Raw genomic sequence first — 20,277 nt, forward strand, 5'->3', positions numbered from 1 at the left:
AAACAAAGCAACAGAGCCTAGGGCACTTCCACTTATGGTCCTATAGCTTAGGGAAATTAAAATCAACAAGACACAGCCACCCAAAATTTGGGACGGCTCTGTTTACAAGAACCTCGTTTACAGTACAAGTTCAATATCGCAGAAAGCGAAAAATGGATAAAGAAGTTGTGGTACTTACGAACAATGCTATATCACTCAGCAATGAAATCTATATCATCAGGCCCGTAGCAGCATAATGAGTGGATTCAGGTACGATGATTCTAAGTGAAATAAGTCTCACAGAAAAAGAAACATCATAAGGTATCCCTACTACACGGAATGTAACTTGGCTACACAGGAACCGAATTACAAAACAGAATAGGGTCTCAAATGTAGAAAACCAACTTATGCTTGCTTAAGGGGAAAGGTGAGTTGGGGTGCTGCATAAAACCAGAGATTGAAATTAGCACAGATACCGTTCCATAAGCCAAATATGTAATAGACAAGAGCTACTCCTTGCTCAACGAAGTGCACTGAACACCCCATATTAAACGCTTAAGAATATACCAGACTAGTAAGAATCTTAAAACCTATGGATTTATATGTCTCTGAAAGAGAATCAAGCATGTGTACAGCGGCATAAACGCAGCAGTGATAGGATTGGTGAGGTTCGGTGAGCAAATGCAGACCCTTTGAAGTCATATTGCATGGTACCCATTCCATGGGTCTCAACTCTCCAGGTTTAAGGGATTCTTCATTCAGCTAAAACATGCATGTGGAACCCAGAGTATGATCCACCGTGTGACCGGGAACCGTGTTCAAATGTGTCTCAGTTTTCGTCCCCTGGTACTCGGGTGCAACATTCCAGATGCTTTACTAACACTCGCCCCACTTGGAGAGTCAGTGCCTTTAACCTCCTGTTTGCCCCAGTTTGCAATTTCTGCGGAAAATGAACACGAATAGGGGAACCAATGAGAGACTAGCTGGAGGTATCTGGACAGGCAAATTTAACTCTCATTTCCCACCAGGAAGTGGAATTAACCAAAGGCTCAATGTGCCGTGCTGGAGCCACACTAGGGCCTGTAGCAATCCTGCAGTGTTGCTGCCAGCTCACAAGAAAGCGAGTTAAAAAAAGGAGCTGAGGGGCACTGTAATTCACAAACCTGCAGAGTTATAAATGACAGGTATTGTCCAAAAATATATTGAAGTAAGGCTGCCAAGAGGACTTGAAAGCGGGGCAGAATTGCAGGAAACCGATTTCAGGAGGTAGACTGGAATTGCATGTAAAGCATAGGAAAAGAGGCAGAACGTCCACAATGATGCACTTGGCCAAAGGGGCGTATGCGTTTTTTCCTGAATGTATTCAGAAAAAAACGCATACGCCCTTTCTGGCCAACCAAGCAAGTTTGCGAAGGAAATCTGCACTACAATGAAGTCTCACTGCCCCCCGGTCAAAAGGGCCATCTGAAAAAAGTGTAAAATCCAGAGAGGCAGGACAGACCATGGAGAACTGGGAGCCTTGTTATGCTGATGGGCGGGATGTAAATTGCCAACAGCCACTCTGGAGAAGTGTATGGTGTTTCCTGAAACATCTAGAAAACAAAGCAACAGAGCCTAGGTCACTTCCACTTATGGTCCTATAGCTTAGGGAAATTGAAATCAAAAAGACACAGCCACCCCAAAGTTTGGGACGGCTCTGTTTACAAGAACCTCGTTTACAGTACAAGTTCAATATCACAGAAAGCGAAAAATGGATAAAGAAGTTGTGGTACTTACGTACAATGCAATATCACTCAGCAATGAAATCTATGTCATCAGGCACGTAGCAGCATAATGAGTGGACTCAGGTACGATGATTGTAAGTGAAATAAGTCACACAGAAAAAGAAACATCATAAGATATCACTAATACACGGAATGTAAAGTTGGCTACACAGGAACTGAATTACAAAACAGAACAGGGTCTCAAATGTAGAAAACCAACTTATGCTTGCTTAAGGGGAAAGGTGAGTTGGGGTGCTGCATAAAACCAGAGATTGAAATGAGCACAGATACCGTTCCATAAGCCAAATATGTAATAGACAAGAGCTACTCCTTGCTCAACGAAGTGGACTCAACACCCCATATTAAACGCCTAAGAATATACCTGACTAGAAAGAATCTGAAAACCTATAGATTTATATGTCTCCGAAATAGAATCAAGCGTGTGTACAGCGGCCTAAACGCAGCAGTGATAGGATTGGTGAGGTTCTGTGAGCAAATGCAGACCCTTTGAAGTCATATTGCATGGTACCAATTCCATGGGTCTCAACTCTCCAGGTTTAAGGGATTCTTCCTTCAGCTAAAACATGCATGTGGAACCCAGAGTATGATCCACCGTGTGATCGGAATACGTGTTTAATGTGTCTCAGTTTTTGTCCCCTGGTACTCGGGTACAACATTCCAGACGCGTTACTAACACTCTCCCCACTTGGAGAGTCAGTGCCTTTAACCTCCTGTTTGGCCAAGTTTGCAATTTCTGCGTAAGATGAACAGGAATAGGGAGAACCAATGAGAGACTAGCTGGAGGTGTCTGGACGGGCAAATTTAAGTCTCATTTCCCACAAGGAAGAGGAATTAACCAAAGGCTCAGTGTGCCGTGCTGGAACCACACTAGGGCCTGTAGCAATCCTGCAGTGTTGCGGCCATCTCACAAGAAAGCGAGTTGAAGAAAGGAGCTCAGGGGCACTGTAATTCACAAACCTGCAGAGTTATAAATGACAGCTATCGTCCAAAAATATATTGAAGTAAGGCTGCCAAGAGGACTTGAAAGCGGGGCAGAATTGCAGGAAACCGATTTCAGGAGGTAGACTGGAATTGCATGTAAAGCATAGGAAAAGAGGCAGAACGTCCACAATGATGCACTTGGCCAAAAAGGACGTATGCGTTTTTTCCTGAATATATTCAGGAAAAAACCCATACGCACTTTTTGGCCAACCAAGCAAGCTTGCAAAGGAAATCTGCACTACAATGAAGTCTCACTGCCCCCCGGTCAAAAGGGCCATCTGAAAAACGTGTAAAATCCAGAAAGGCAGGACAGGCCATGGAGACCTGGGAGCCTTGTTATGCTGATGGGTGGGATGTAAATTGCCAACAGCCACTCTGGAGAAGTGTATGGTGTTTCCTGAAACATCTAGAAAACAAAGCAACAGAGCCTAGGTCACTTCCACTTATGGTCCTATAGCTTAGGGAAATTAAAATCAAAAAGACACAGCCACCCCAAAGTTTGGGACGGCTCTGTTTACAAGAACCTCGTTTATGGTACAAGTTCAATATCACAGATGCGAAAAATGGATAAAGAAGTTGTGGTACTTACGTACAATGCAATATCACTCAGCAATGAAATCTATGTCATCAGGCACGTAGCAGCATAATGAGTGGACTCAGGTACGATGATTCTAAGTGAAATAAGTCACACAGAAAAAGAAACATCATAAAACATCACTAATACACGGAATGTAAACTTGGCTACACAGGAACTGAATTACAAAACAGAACAGGGTCTCAAATGTAGAAAACCAACTTATGCTTGCTTAAGGGGAAAGGTGAGTTGGGGTGCTGCATAAAACCAGAGATTGAAATGAGCACAGATACCGTTCCATAAGCCAAATATGTAATAGACAAGAGCTACTCCTTGCTCAACGAAGTGGACTCAACACCCCATATTAAACGCCTAAGAATATACCTGACTAGAAAGAATCTGAAAACCAATGGATTTATATGTCTCCGAAAGAGAATCAAGCGTGTGTACAGCGGCCTAAACGCAGCAGTGATAGGATTGGTGAGGTTCTGTGAGCAAATGCAGACCCTTTGAAGTCATATTGCATGGTACCCATTCCATGGGTCTCAACTCTCCAGGTTTAAGGGATTCTTCCTTCAGCTAAAACATGCATGTGGAACCCAGAGTATGATCCACCGTGTGATCGGGAAACGTGTTCAAATGTGTCTCAGTTTTCGTCCCCTGGTACTCGGGTGCAACATTCCAGACACTTTACTAACACTCTCCCCACTTGGAGAGTCAGTGCCTTTAACCTCCTGTTTGGCCCAGTTTGCAATTTCTGCGTAAGATGGACAGGAATAGGGAGAAGCAATGAGAGACTAGCAGGAGGTGTCTGGACGGGCAAATTTAACTCTCATTTCCCACCAGGAAGTGGAATTAACCAAAGGCTCAATGTGCCGTGCTGGAGCCACGCTAGGGCCTGTAGCAATCCTGCAGTGTTGCGGCCAGCTCACAAGAAAGCGAGTTAAAAGAAGGAGCTCAGGGGCACTGTAATTCACAAACCTGCAGAGTTATAAATGACAGCTATCGTCCAAAAATATATTGAAGTAAGGCTGCCAAGAGGACTTGAAAGCGGGGCAGAATTGCAGGAAACCGATTTCAGGAGGTAGACTGGAATTGCATGTAAAGCATAGGAAAAGAGACAGAACGTCCACAATGAGGCACTTGGCCAAAAAGGACGTATGTGTTTTTTCCTGAATATATTCAGGAAAAAACCCATTCGCCCTTTTTGGCCAACCAAGCAAGCTTGCAAAGGAAATCTGCACTACAATGAAGTCTCACTGCCTCCCGGTCAAAAGGGCAATCTGAAAAACGTGTAAAATCCAGAAAGGCAGGACAGGCCATGGAGACCTGGGAGCCTCGTTATGCTGATGGGCGGGATGTAAATTGCCAACAGCCACTGTGGAGAAGTGTATGGTGTTTCCTGAAACATCTAGAAAACAAAGCAACAGAGCCTAGGGCACTTCCACTTATGGTCCTATAGCTTAGGGAAATTAAAATCAAAAAGACACAGCCACCCCAAAGTTTGGGATGGCTCTGTTTACAAGAACCTCGTTTACGGTACAAGTTCAATATCACAGAAAGCGAAAAATGGATAAAGAAGTTGTGGTACTTACGTACAATGCAATATCACTCAGCAATGAAATCTATGTCATCAGGCACGTAGCAGCATAATGAGTGGACTCAGGTACGATGATTGTAAGTGAAATAAGTCACACAGAAAAAGTAACATCATAAGATATCACTAATACACGGAATGTAAAGTTGGCTACACAGGAACTGAATTACAAAACAGAACAGGGTCTCAAATGTAGAAAACCAACTTATGCTTGCTTAAGGGGAAAGGTGAGTTGGGGTGCTGCATAAAACCAGAGATTGAAATTAGCACAGATACCGTTCCATAAGCCAAATATGTAATAGACAAGAGCTACTCCTTGCTCAAAGAAGTGGACTCAACACCCCATATTAAACGCCTAAGAATATACCTGACTAGAAAGAATCTGAAAACCTATGGATTTATATGTCTCCGAAAGAGAATCAAGCGTGTGTACAGCGGCCTAAACGCAGCAGTGATAGGATTGGTGAGGTTCTGTGAGCAAATGCAGACCCTTTGAAGTCATATTGCATGGTACCCATTCCATGGGTCTCAACTCTCCAGGTTTAAGGGATTCTTCCTTCAGCTAAAACATGCATGTGGAACCCAGAGTATGATCCACCATGTGATCGGGAAACGTGTTCAAATGTGTCTCAGTTTTCGTCCCCTGGTACTCGGGTGCAACATTCCAGACGCTTTACTAACACTCTCCCCACTTGGAGAGTCAGTGCCTTTAACCTCCTGTTTGGCCCAGTTTGCAATTTCTGCGGAAGATGAACAGGAATAGGGAGAACCAATGAGAGACTAGCTGGAGGGGTCTGGACGGGCAAATTTAACTCTCATTTCCCACCAGGAAGTGGAATTAACCAAAGGCTCAATGTGCCGTGCTGGAGCCACACTAGGGCCTGTAGCAATCCTGCAGTGTTGCTGCCAGCTCACAAGAAAGCGAGTTAAAAAAAGGAGCTGAGGGGCACTGTAATTCACAAACCTGCAGAGTTATAAATGACAGGTATTGTCCAAAAATATATTGAAGTAAGGCTGCCAAGAGGACTTGAAAGCGGGGCAGAATTGCAGGAAACCGATTTCAGGAGGTAGACTGGAATTGCATGTAAAGCATAGGAAAAGAGGCAGAACGTCCACAATGATGCACTTGGCCAAAGGGGCGTATGCGTTTTTTCCTGAATATATTCAGAAAAAAACGCATACGCCCTTTTTGGCCAACCAAGCAAGTTTGCGAAGGAAATCTGCACTACAATGAAGTCTCACTGCCCCCCGGTCAAAAGGGCCATCTGAAAAAAGTGTAAAATCCAGAGAGGCAGGACAGACCATGGAGAACTGGGAGCCTTGTTATGCTGATGTGCGGGATGTAAATTGCCAACAGCCACTCTGGAGAAGTGTATGGTGTTTCCTGAAACATCTAGAAAACAAAGCAACAGAGCCTAGGTCACTTCCACTTATGGTCCTATAGCTTAGGGAAATTAAAATCAAAAAGACACAGCCACCCCAAAGTTTGGGACGGCTCTGTTTACAAGAACCTCGTTTACAGTACAAGTTCAATATCACAGAAAGCGAAAAATGGGTAAAGAAGTGGTGGTACTTACGTACAATGCAATATCACTCAGCAATGAAATCTATGTCATCAGGCACGTAGCAGCATAATGAGTGGACTCAGGTACGATGATTGTAAGTGAAATAAGTCACACAGAAAAAGAAACATCCTAAGATATCACTAATACACGGAATGTAAACTTGGCTACACAGGAACTGAATTACAAAACAGAACAGGGTCTCAAATGTAGAAAACCAACTTATGCTTGCTTAAGGGGAAAGGTGAGTTGGGGTGCTGCATAAAACCAGAGATTGAAATGAGCACAGATACCGTTCCATAAGCCAAATATGTAATAGACAAGAGCTACTCCTTGCTCAAAGAAGTGGACTCAACACCCCATATTAAACGCCTAAGAATATACCTGACTAGAAAGAATCTGAAAACCTATGGATTTATATTTCTCTGAAAGAGAATCAAGCACGTGTACAGCGGCCTAAACGCAGCAGTGATAGGATTGGTGAGGTTCGGTGAGCAAATGCAGACCCTTTGAAGTCATATTGCATGGTACCCATTCCATGGGTCTCAACTCTCCAGGTTTAAGGGATTCTTCCTTCAGCTAAAACATGCATGTGGAACCCAGAGTATGATCCACCGTGTGATCGGGAAACGTGTTCAAATGTGTCTCAGTTTTCGTCCCCTGGTACTCGGGTGCAACATTCCAGATGCTTTACTAACACTCTCCCCACTTGGAGAGTCAGTGCCTTTAACCTCCTGTTTGGCCCAGTTTGCAATTTCTGCGTAAGATGGACAGGAATAGGGAGAACCAATGAGAGACTAGCCGGAGGTGTCCGGACGGGCAAATTTAACTCTCATTTCCCACCAGGAAGAGGAATTAACCAAAGGCTCAATGTGCCATTCCGGAACCACACTAGGGCCTGTAGCAATCCTGCAGTGTTGCGGCAAGCTCACAAGAAAGCGAGTTGAAGAAAGGAGCTCAGGGGCACTGTATTTCACAAACCTGCAGAGTTATAAATGACAGCTATCGTCCAAAAATATATTGAAGTAAGGCTGCCAAGAGGACTTGAAAGCGGGGCAGAATTGCAGGAAACCAATTTCAGGAGGTAGACTGGAATTGCATGTAAAGCATAGGAAAAGAGGCAGAACGTCCACAATGATGCACTTGGACAAAAAGAGCGTATGCGTTTTTTCCTGAATATATTCAGGAAAAAACGCATACGCACTTTTTGGCCAACCAAGCAAGCTTGCAAAGGAAATCTGCACTACAATGACGTCTCACTGCCCCCCGGTCAAAAGGGCCATCTGAAAAAAGTGTAAAATCCAGAAAGGCAGGACAGGCCATGCAGAACTGGGAGCCTTGTTATGCTGATGGGCTGGATGTAAATTGCCAACAGCCACTCTGGAGAAGTGTATGGTGTTTTCTGAAACATCTAAAAAACAATGCAACAGAGCCTAGGGCACTTCCACTTATGGTCCTATAGCTTACGGAAATTAAAATCAAAAAGACACAGCCACTGCAAAGTTTGGGACGGCTGTGTTTACAAGAACCTCGTTTACAGTACAAGTTCAATATCACAGAAAGCGAAAAATGGATAAAGAAGTTGTGGTACTTACGTACAATGCAATATCACTCAGCAATGAAATCTATGTCATCAGGCCCATAGCAGCATAATGAGTGCATTCAGGTACGATGATTCTAAGTGAAATAAGTCACACAGAAAAAGAAACATCATAAGATATCACTATTACACGGAATGTAAACGTGGATACACAGGAACTGAATTAAAAAACAGAACAGGGTCTCAAATGTAGAAAACCAACTTATGCTTGGTTAAGAGGAAAGGTGACTTGGGGTGCTGCATAAAACCAGAGATTGAAATTAGCACGGATACCGTTTCATAAGCCAAATATGTAATAGACAAGAGCTACTCCTTGCTCAACGAAGTGGACTCTGCACCCCATATTAAACGCCTAAGAATATACCTGACTAGTAAGAATCTTAAAACCTATGGATTTATATGTCTCCGAAAGAGAATCAAGCATGTGTACAGCGGCATAAACGCAGCAGTGATAGGATTGGTGAGGTTCGGTGAGCAAATGCAGACCCATTGAAGTCATATTGCATGGTACCCATTCCATGGGTCTCAACTCTCCAGGTTTAAGGGATTATTCCTTCAGCTAAAACATGCATGTGGAACCCAGAGTATGATGCACCGTGTGATCGGGAAACGTGTTCAAATGTCTCTCAGTTTTAATCCCCTGCTACTCGGGTGCAACATTCCAGACGCTTTATTAACACTCTCCCAACTTGGAGAGTCAGAGCCTTTAACCTCCTGTTTGGCCCAGTTTGCAATTTCTGCAGAAAATGAACAGGAATAGGGAGAACCAATGAGAGACTAGCTGGACGTGTTGGACGGGCAAATTTAACTCTCATTTCACACCAGGAAGTGGAATTAACCAAAGGCTCAGCGTGCCATGCCGGAACCACACTAGGGCCTGAAGCAATCCTGCGGTGTTGCGGCCACCTCACAACAAAGCGAGTTGAAGAAAAGAGCTCAGGGGCACTGTAATTCACAAAACTGCAGAGTTATAAATGACAGCTATCGTCCAAAAATTTATTGAAGTAAGGCTGCCAAGAGGACTTGAAAGCGGGGCAGAATTGCAGGAAACCGATTTCAGGAGGTAGACTGGAATTGCATGTAAAGCATAGGAAAAGAGGCAGAACGTCCACAATGATGCACTTGGCCAAAAAGGGCGTATGCGTTTTTTCCTGAATGTATTCAGGAAAAAACGCATACGCACTTTTTGGCCAACCAAGCAAGCTTGCAAAGGAAATCTCCACTAAAATGAAGTCTCACTGCCAACCAGTCAAAAGGGTCATCTGAAAAAAGTGTAAAATCCAGAAAGGCAGGACAGGCCATGGAGAACTGGGAGCCTTGTTATGCTGAAGGGCGGGATGTAAGTTGCCAACAGCCACTCTGGAGAAGTGTATGGTGTTTCCTGAAACATCCAAAAAGCAAAGCAAGAGAGCCTAGGGCACTTCCACTTATGGTCCTATAGCTTAAGGAAATTAAAATCAAAAAGACACAGCCACACCAATGTTTGGGCCAGCTCTGTTTACAAGAACCTCTTTTACGGTACAAGTTCAATATCACAGAAAGCGAAAAATGGATAAAGAAGTTGTGGTACTTACGTACAATGCAATATCACTCAGCAATGAACTCTATGTCATCAGGCCCATAGCAGCATAATGAGTGGATTCAGGTACGATGATTCTAAGTGAAATAAGTCACACAGAAACAGAAACATCATAAGATATCACTAATACACGGAATGTAAACTTGGCTACACAGGAACTGAATTACAAAACAGAACAGGGTCTCAAATGTAGAAAAGCAACTTATGCTTGCTGAAGGGGAAAGGTGAGTTGGGGTGCTGCATAAAACCAGAGATTGAAATTAGCACAGATACCGTTCCATAAGCCAAATATGTAATAGACAACAGCTACTCCTTGCTCAACGAAGTGGACACAACACCCCATATTAAACACATAAGAATATATCTGACTAGTAAGAATCTTAAAACCTATGGATTTATATGTCTCTATAAGAGAATCAAGCCTGTGTACAGTGGCATAAACGCAGATAGGATTGGTGAGTTTTGGTGAGCAAATGCAGACCCTTTGAAGTCATATTGCATGGTACCCATTCCATGGGTCTCAACTCGCCAGGTTTAAGGGATTCTTCCTTCAGCTAAAACATGCATGTGGAACCCAGAGTATGATCTACCGTGTGATCGGAAAACGTGTTCAAATGTGTCTCAGTTTTCGTCCCCTGGTACTCGGGTGCAACATTCCAGACGCTTTACTAACACTCTCCCAACTTGGAGAGTCTGTGCCTTTAACCTCCTGTTTGACCCAGTTTGCAATTTCTGCGGAAAATGAACAGGAATAGGGAGAACGAATGAGAGACTAGCTGGAGGTGTCTGGACGGGCAAATTTAACTCTCATTTCCCACCAGGAAGAGGAATTAACCAAAGGCTCAGCGTGTCGTGCCGGAACCACGCTAGGGCCTGAAGCAATACTGTGGTGTTGCGGCCAGCTCACAAGAAAGCGAGTTGAAGAAAGGAGATCAGGGGCACTGTAATTCACAAACCTGCAGAGTTATAAATGACAGCTATCGTCCAAAAATATATTGAAGTAAGGCTGCCAAGAGGACTTGAAAGCGGGGCAGAATTGCAGGAAACCGATTTCAGGAGGTAGACTGGAATTGCATGTAAAGCATAGGAAAAGAGGCAGAACGTCCACAATGATGCACTTGGACAAAAAGAGCGTATGCGTTTTTTCCTGAATATATTCAGGAAAAAACGCATACGCACTTTTTGGCCAACCAAGCAAGCTTGCAAAGGAAATCTGCACTACAATGACGTCTCACTGCCCCCCGGTCAAAAGGGCCATCTGAAAAAAGTGTAAAATCCAGAAAGGCAGGACAGGCCATGGAGAACTGGGAGCCTTGTTATGCTGATGGGCTGGATGTAAATTGCCAACAGCCACTCTGGAGAAGTGTATGGTGTTTTCTGAAACATCTAAAAAACAATGCAACAGAGCCTAGGGCACTTCCACTTATGGTCCTATAGCTTACGGAAATTAAAATCAAAGAGACACAGCCACTGCAAAGTTTGGGACGGCTGTGTTTACAAGAACCTCGTTTACGGTACAAGTTCAATATCACAGAAAGCGAAAAATGGATAAAGAAGTTGTGGTACTTACGTACAATGCAATATCACTCAGCAATGAAATCTATGTCATCAGGCCCATAGCAGCATAATGAGTGCATTCAGGTACGATGATTCTAAGTGAAATAAGTCACACAGAAAAAGAAACATCATAAGATATCACTATTACACGGAATGTAAACGTGGATACACAGGAACTGAATTAAAAAACAGAACAGGGTCTCAAATGTAGAAAACCAACTTATGCTTGGTTAAGAGGAAAGGTGACTTGGGGTGCTGCATAAAACCAGAGATTGAAATTAGCACGGATACCGTTTCATAAGCCAAATATGTAATAGACAAGAGCTACTCCTTGCTCAACGAAGTGGACTCTGCACCCCATATTAAACGCCTAAGAATATACCTGACTAGTAAGAATCTTAAAACCTATGGATTTATATGTCTCCGAAAGAGAATCAAGCATGTGTACAGCGGCATAAACGCAGCAGTGATAGGATTGGTGAGGTTCGGTGAGCAAATGCAGACCCATTGAAGTCATATTGCATGGTACCCATTCCATGGGTCTCAACTCTCCAGGTTTAAGGGATTATTCCTTCAGCTAAAACATGCATGTGGAACCCAGAGTATGATGCACCGTGTGATCGGGAAACGTGTTCAAATGTCTCTCAGTTTTAATCCCCTGCTACTCGGGTGCAACATTCCAGACGCTTTATTAACACTCTCCCAACTTGGAGAGTCAGAGCCTTTAACCTCCTGTTTGGCCCAGTTTGCAATTTCTGCAGAAAATGAACAGGAATAGGGAGAACCAATGAGAGACTAGCTGGACGTGTTTGGACGGGCAAATTTAACTCTCATTTCACACCAGGAAGTGGAATTAACCAAAGGCTCAGCGTGCCATGCCGGAACCACACTAGGGCCTGAAGCAATCCTGCGGTGTTGCGGCCACCTCACAACAAAGCGAGTTGAAGAAAAGAGCTCAGGGGCACTGTAATTCACAAAACTGCAGAGTTATAAATGACAGCTATCGTCCAAAAATTTATTGAAGTAAGGCTGCCAAGAGGACTTGAAAGCGGGGCAGAATTGCAGGAAACCGATTTCAGGAGGTAGACTGGAATTGCATGTAAAGCATAGGAAAAGAGGCAGAACGTCCACAATGATGCACTTGGCCAAAAAGGGCGTATGCGTTTTTTCCTGAATGTATTCAGGAAAAAACGCATACGCACTTTTTGGCCAACCAAGCAAGCTTGCAAAGGAAATCTCCACTAAAATGAAGTCTCACTGCCAACCAGTCAAAAGGGTCATCTGAAAAAAGTGTAAAATCCAGAAAGGCAGGACAGGCCATGGAGAACTGGGAGCCTTGTTATGCTGAAGGGCGGGATGTAAGTTGCCAACAGCCACTCTGGAGAAGTGTATGGTGTTTCCTGAAACATCCAAAAAGCAAAGCAAGAGAGCCTAGGGCACTTCCACTTATGGTCCTATAGCTTAAGGAAATTAAAATCAAAAAGACACAGCCACCCCAATGTTTGGGCCAGCTCTGTTTACAAGAACCTCTTTTACGGTACAAGTTCAATATCACAGAAAGCGAAAAATGGATAAAGAAGTTGTGGTACTTACGTACAATGCAATATCACTCAGCAATGAACTCTATGTCATCAGGCCCATAGCAGCCTAATGAGTGGATTCAGGTACGATGATTCTAAGTGAAATAAGTCACACAGAAACAGAAACATCATAAGATATCACTAATACACGGAATGTAAACTTGGCTACACAGGAACTGAATTACAAAACAGAACAGGGTCTCAAATGTAGAAAAGCAACTTATGCTTGCTGAAGGGGAAAGGTGAGTTGGGGTGCTGCATAAAACCAGAGATTGAAATGAGCACACATAACGTTCCATAAGCCAAATATGTAATAGACAAGAGCTACACCTTGCTCAACGAAGTGGACTGAACACCCCATATTAAACGCCTAAGAATATACCTGACTAGTAAGAATCTTAAAACCTATGGATTGATATGTCTCCGAAAGAGAATAAAGCGTGTGTACAGCAGCATAAACGCAGCAGTGATAGGATTGGTGAGGTTCGGTGAGCCAATGCAGATGCTTTGAAGTCATATTGCATGGTACCCATTCCATGGGTCTCAACTCTCCAGGTTTAAGGGATTCTTCCTTCAGCTAAAACATGCATGTGGAACCCAGAGTATGATCCACCATTTGATCGGGAAACATGTTCATATGTGTCTCTGTTTTCGTCCCCTGGTACTCAGGTGCAACATTCCGGACGCTTTACTAACACTGTCCCCACTTGGAGAGTCAGTGCCTTTAACCTCCTGTTTGTCCAAGTTTGCAATTTCTGCAGAAAATGAACAGGAATAGGGAGAACCAATGAGAGACTAGCTGGAGGTGTCTGGACGAGCAAATTTAACTCTCATTTCCTACCAGGAAGTGGAATTAACCAAAGGCTCAGCTTGCCATTCAGGAACCACACTAAGGCCTGATGCAATCCTGCGGTGTTGCGGCCAGCTCACAAGAAAGTGAGTTGAAGAAAGGAGCTCAGGGACACTGTAATTCACAAACCTGCAGAGTTATAAATGACAGCTTTCGTCCAAAAATATATTGAAGTAAGGCTGCCAAGAGGACTTGAAAGCGGGGCAGAATTGCAGGAAACCGATTTCAGGAGATAGACTGGAATTGCATGTAAAGCATAGGAAAAGAGGCAGAACGTCCACAATGATGCACTTGGCCAAACAGGGCGTATGAGTCTTTTCCTGAATATATTCAGGAAAAAACGCATACGCACTTTTTGGCCAACCAAGCAAGCTTGCAAAAGAAATCTGCACTACAATGAAGTCTCACTGCCCCCCGGTCAAAAGGGCCATCTGAAAAATGTGTAAAACCCAGAAAGGCAAGACAGGTCATGGAGAACTGGGAGCCTTGTTATGCTGATGGGCGGGATGTAAATTGCCAACAGCCACTCTGGAGAAGTGTATGGTGTTTCCTGAAACATCCAAAAACCAAAGCAACAGAGCCTAGGACACTTCCACTTATGGTCCTATAGCTTAGGGAAATTAAAATCAAAAAGACACAGCCACCCCAAAGTTTGGGACGGCTCTGTTTACAAGAACCTCTTTTACGGTACAAGTTCAATATCACAGAAAGCGAAAAATGGATAAAGAATTTGCGGTACTTATGTACAATGCAATATCACTCAGCAATGAACTCTATGTCATCAGGCCCATAGCAGCATAATAAGTGGATTCAGGTACGATGATTCTAAGTGAAATAAGTCACACAGAAAAAGAAACATCATAAGATATCACTATTACACGGAATGTAAACGTGGCTACACAGGAACTGAATTAAAAAACAGAACAGGGTCTCAAATGTAGAAAAGCAACTTATCCTTGCTTAAGGGGAAAGGTGAGTTGGGGTGCTGCATAAAACCAGAGATTGAAATGAGCACAGATACCGTTCCATAAGCCAAATATGTAAGAGACAAGAGCTACTCCTTGCTCAACGAAGTGGACTCAACACCCCATATTAAACGCCTAAGAATATACCTGACTAGTAAGAATCTTAAAACCTATGGATTTATATGTCTCCAAAAGAGAATCAAGCATGTGTACAGCAGCATAAATTCAGCAGTGATAGTATTGGTGAGGTTCGGGGAGCAAATGCAGACCCTTTGAAGTCATAATGCATGGTACCCATTCCATGGGTGTCAAGTCTCCAGGTTTAAGGGATTCTTCCTTCAGCTAAAACGTGCATGTGGAACCCAGAGTATGATCCACCATGTGATCGGGAAACGTGTTCAAATGTGTCTCAGTTTTCGTCCCCTGGTACACGGGTGCAACATTCCAGACGCTTTACTAACACTCTCCCCTCTTGGAGAGTCAGTGCCTTTAACCTCCTGTTTGGCCCAGTTTGCAATTTCTGCGGAAAATGAACAGGAATAGGGAGAACCAACGAGAGACTAGCTGGAGGTGTCTAGATGGGCAAATTTAACTCTCATTTCCCACCAGAAAGAGGAATTAACCAAAGGCTCAGCGTGCCATGCTGCAACCACACTAGGGCCTGAGGCAATCCTGCGGTGTTGCGGCCAGCTCACAAGAAAGCGAGTTGAAGAAAGGAGCTCAGGGGCACTGTAATTCACAAACCTGCAGAGTTATAAATGACAGCTATCGTCCAAAAATATATTGAAGTAAGGCTACCAAGAGGATTTGAAAGCGGGGTAGAATTGCAGGCAACCGATTTCAGGAGGTAGACTGGAATTGCATGTAAAGCATAGGAAAAGAGGCAGAAAGTCCACAATGGTGCACTTGGCCAAAAAGGGAGTATGAGTTTTTTCCTGAATATATTCAGGAAAAAACTCATACTCCCTTTTTGGCCAACCAAGCAAGCTTGCAAAGGAAATCTGCACTACAATGAAGTCTCACTGCCCCCCGGTCAAAAGGGCCATCTGAAAAAAGTGTAAAATCCAGAAAGGCAGAACAGGCCATGGAGAACTGGGAGCCTTGTTATGCTGATGGGCGGGATGTAAATTGCCAACAGCCACTCTGGAGAAGTGTATGGTGTTTCCTGAAACATCCAAAAAACAAAGCAACAGAGCCTAGGGCACTTCCACTTATGGTCCTATAGCTTAGGAAAATTAAACTCAAAAAGACACAGCACCCCAAAGTTTGGGATGGCTCTGTTTACAAGAACCTCGTTTAGGGTACAAGTGCAATATCGCAGAAATCGAAAAATAGATAAAGAAGTTGTGGTACTTACGTACAATGCACTATCACTCAGCAATGAAATCTATGTCATCAGTCCTGTAGCAGCATAATGAGTGGATTCAGGTACGATGATTCTAAGTGAAATAAGTCACACAGAAAAAGAAACATCATAAAATATCACAAATACACGGAAAGTAAACTTGGCTACACAGGAACTGAATTACAAATCAGAACAGGCTCTCAAATGTAGAACACCAACTTATGCTTGCTTAAGGGGAAAGGTGAGTTGGGGTGCTGCATAAAACCAGAGATTGAAATTAGCACAGATACCGTTCCATAAGCCAAATATGTAATAGACAAGAGCTCCTCCTTGCTCAACGATTGGACTCAACACCCCATATTAAACGCCTAAGAATATACCTGACTAGTAAGAATCTTAAAACCTATGGATTTATATGTCTCTGAAAGAGAATCAAACGTATGTAAAGTGGCATAAGTGCAGCAGTGATAGGATTGGTGAGGTTCAGTGAGCAAATGCAGACCCTTTGAAGTCATATTGCATGGTACCCATTCCATGGGTCTCAACTCTCCAGGTTTAAGGGATTCTTCCTTCAGCTAAAACATGCATGTGCAACCCGCAGTATGATCCACCGTGTGATCGGGAAACGTGTTCAAATGTGTCTCAGTTTTCGTCCCCTGGTACACGGGTGCAACATTCCAGACGCTTTACTAACACTCTCCCCACTTGGAGAGTCAGTGCCTTTAACCTCCTGTTTGGCCAGTTTGCAATTTCTGCGGAAAATGAACAGGAATAGGGAGAACCAATGAGATACTAGCTGGACGTTTCTGGACGGGCAAATTTAACTCTCATTTCCCACCAGGAAGAGGAATTAACCAAAGGCTCAGCGTGCCATGCCGGAAGCACACTAGTGCCTGAAGCAATCCTGCGGTGATGCGGCCAGCGCACAAGAAAGCGAGTTGAAGAAAGGAGCTCAGGGGCACTGTCATTCACAAACCTGCAGAGTTATAAATGACAGCTATCATCCAAAAATATATTGAAGTAAGGCTGCCAAGAGGACTTGAAAGCGGGGCAGAATTGCAGGAAACCGATTTCAGGATGTAGACTGGAATTGCATGTAAAGCATAGGAAAAGAGGCAGAACGTCCACAATGATGCACTTGGCCAAAAAGGGCATATGACTTTTTTCCTGAATATATTCAGGAAAAAAAGCATACGCCATTTTTGGCCAACCAAGCAAGCTTGCAAAGGAAATCTGCACTACAATGAAGTCTCACTGCCCCCTGGTCAAAAGGAGCATCTGAAAAAAGTGTAAAATCCAGAAAGGCAGGACAGGCCATGGAGAACTGGGAGCCTTGTTATGCTGATGGGTGGGATGTAAATTGCCAACAGCCACTCTGGAGAAGTGTATGGTGTTTCCTGAAACATCTAAAAAACAAAGCAACAGAGCCTAGGGCACTTCCACTTATGGTCCTATAGCTTAGGGAAATTAAAATCAAAAAGACACAGCCACCCCAAAGTTTGGGACGGCTCTGTTTACAAGATCCTCGTTTACAGTACAAGTTCAATATCACAGAAAGCGAAAAATGGATAAAGAAGTTGTGGTACTTACGTACAATGCAATATCACTCAGCAATGAAATCTATGTCATCAGGCAAGTAGCACCATAATGAGTGGATTCAGGTACGATGATTCTAAGTGAAATAAGTCACACAGAAAAAGAAACATCATAAGATATCACTAATACACGGAATGTAATCTTGGCTACACAGGAACTGAATTACAAAACAGAACAGGGTCTCAAATGTAGAAAACCAACTTATGCTTGCTTAAGGGGAAAGGTGAGTTGAGGTGCTGCATAAAACCAGAGATTGAAATTAGCACACATGCCTTTCCATAAGCCAAATATGTAACAGACAAGAGCTACTCCTTGCTCAACGAAGTGGACTCAACACCCCATATTAAACGCCTAACAATATACCTGACTAGTAAGAATCTTAAAACCTATGGATTTATATGTCTCCGAAAGAGAATCAAGCGTGTGTACAGTGGCATGAACGCAGCAGTGATAGAATTGGTGAGGTTCGGTGAGCAAATGCAGACCCTTTGAAGTCATATTGCATGGTACCCATTCCATGGGTCTCAACTCTCCAGGTTTAAGGGATTCTTCCTTCAGCTAAAACATGCATGTGGAACCCAGAGTATGATCCACCGTGTGATCGGGAAACGTGTTCAAATGTGTCTCAGTTTTGTCCCCTGGTACTCGGGTGCAAAATTCCAGACGCTTTACGAACACTCTCCCCACTTGGAGAGTCAGTGCCTTTAACCTCCTGTTTGGCCCAGTTTGCAATTTCTGCGGAAAATGAACAGGAATAGGAAGAACCCATGAGAGACTAGCTGGAGGTGTCTGGACGGGCAAATTTAACTCTCATTTCCCACCAGGAAGAGGAATTAACCAAAGGCTCAGCGTGCCATGCCGCAACCACACTAGGGCCTGAAGCAATCTTGCGGTGTTGCGGACAGCTCACAAGAAAGCGAGTTGAAGAAAGGAGCTCAGGGGCACTGCCATTCACAAACCTGCAGAGTTATAAATGACAGCTATCGTCCAAAAATATATTGAAGTAAGGCTGCCAAGAGGACTTGAAAGCGGGGCAGAATTGCAGGAAACCGATTTCAGGAGGTAGACTGGAATTGCAAGTAAAGCATAGGAAAAGAGGCAGAACGTCCACAATGATGCACTTGGCCAAAAAGGGCGTAGGAGTTTTTTCCTGAATATATTCAGGAAAAAACGCATACGCACTTTTTGGCTAACCAAGCAAGCTTGCAAAGGAAATCTGAACTACAATGAAGTCTCACTGCCCCCCAGTCAAAAGGGCCATCTGAAAAAAGTGTAAAATCCAGAAAGGCAGGACAGGCCATGGAGAACTGGGAGCCTTGTTATGCTGATGGGCGGGATGTAAATTGCCAACAGCCACTCTGGAGAAGTGTATGGTGTTTCCTGAAACATCCAAAAAACAAAGGAACAGAGCCTAGGGCACTTCAACTTATGGTCCTATAGCTTAGGGAAATTAAAATCAAAAAGACACAGCCACCCCAAAGTTTGGGACAGCTCTGTTTACAAGAACCTCGTTTACGGTACAAGTTCAATATCACAGAAAGCGAAAAATGGATAAAGAACTTGTGGTACTTACGTACAATTCAATATCACTCAGCAATGAAATCTATGTCATCAGGCCCGTAGCACCATAATGAGTGGATTCAGGTACGATGATTCTAAGTGAAATAAGTCACACAGAAAAAGAAACATCATAAGATATCACTAATACACGGAATGTAAACTTGGCTACACAGGAACTGAATTACAAAACAGAACAGGGTCTCAAATGCAGAAAACCAACTTATGCTTGCTTAAGGGGAAAGGTGAGTTGGGGTGCTGCATAAAACCAGAGATTGAAATGAGCACAGATTCCATTCCATAAGCCAAATATGTAATAGACAAGAGCTACTCCTTGCTCAACGAAGTGGACTCAACACCCCATATTAAACGCCTAAGAATATACCTGACTAGTAAGAATCTTAAAACCTATGGATTTATATGTCTCCGAAAGAGAATCAAACGTGTGTACAGTGGCATAAACGCAGCAGTGATAGAATTGGTGAGGTTCGGTGAGCAAATGCAGAACCTTTGAAGTCATATTGCATGGTACCCATTCCATGGGTCTCAACTCTCCAGGTTTAAGGGATTCTTCCTTCAGCTAAAACATGCATGTGCAACCCAGAGTATGATCCACCATGTGATCGGGAAATGTGTTCAAATGTGTCTCAGTTTTCGTCCCCTGGTACTCGGGTGCAACATTCCAGATGCTTTACTAACACTCTCCCCACTTGGAGAGTCAGTGCCTTTAACCTCCTGTTTGGCCCAGTTTGCAATTTCTGCGGAAAATGAACAGGAATATGGAGAACCAATGAGAGACAAGCTGGAGGTGTCTGGACGGGCAAATTTAACTCTCATTTCCCACCAGGAAGAGGAATTAACCAAAGGCTCAGCGTGCCGTGCCGGAACCACACTAGGGCCTGAAGCAATCCTGCGGTGTTGCGGCCAGCTCACAAGAAAGCGAGTTGAAGAAAGGAGCTCAGGGGCACTGTAATTCACAATCCTGCAGAGTTATAAATGACACCTATCGTCCAAAAATATATTGAAGTAAGGCTGCCAAGAGGACTTGAAAGCGGGGCAGAATTGCAGGAAAACGATTTCAGGAGGTAGACTGGAATTGCATGTAAAGCATAGGAAAAGAGACAGAACGTCCACAATGATGCACTTGGCCAAAAAGGGCGTATGCGTTTTT

This window comes from Orcinus orca, chromosome 2 (assembly GCF_937001465.1).
Source record: "Orcinus orca chromosome 2, mOrcOrc1.1, whole genome shotgun sequence".
Classification (NCBI taxonomy): domain Eukaryota; kingdom Metazoa; phylum Chordata; class Mammalia; order Artiodactyla; family Delphinidae; genus Orcinus; species Orcinus orca.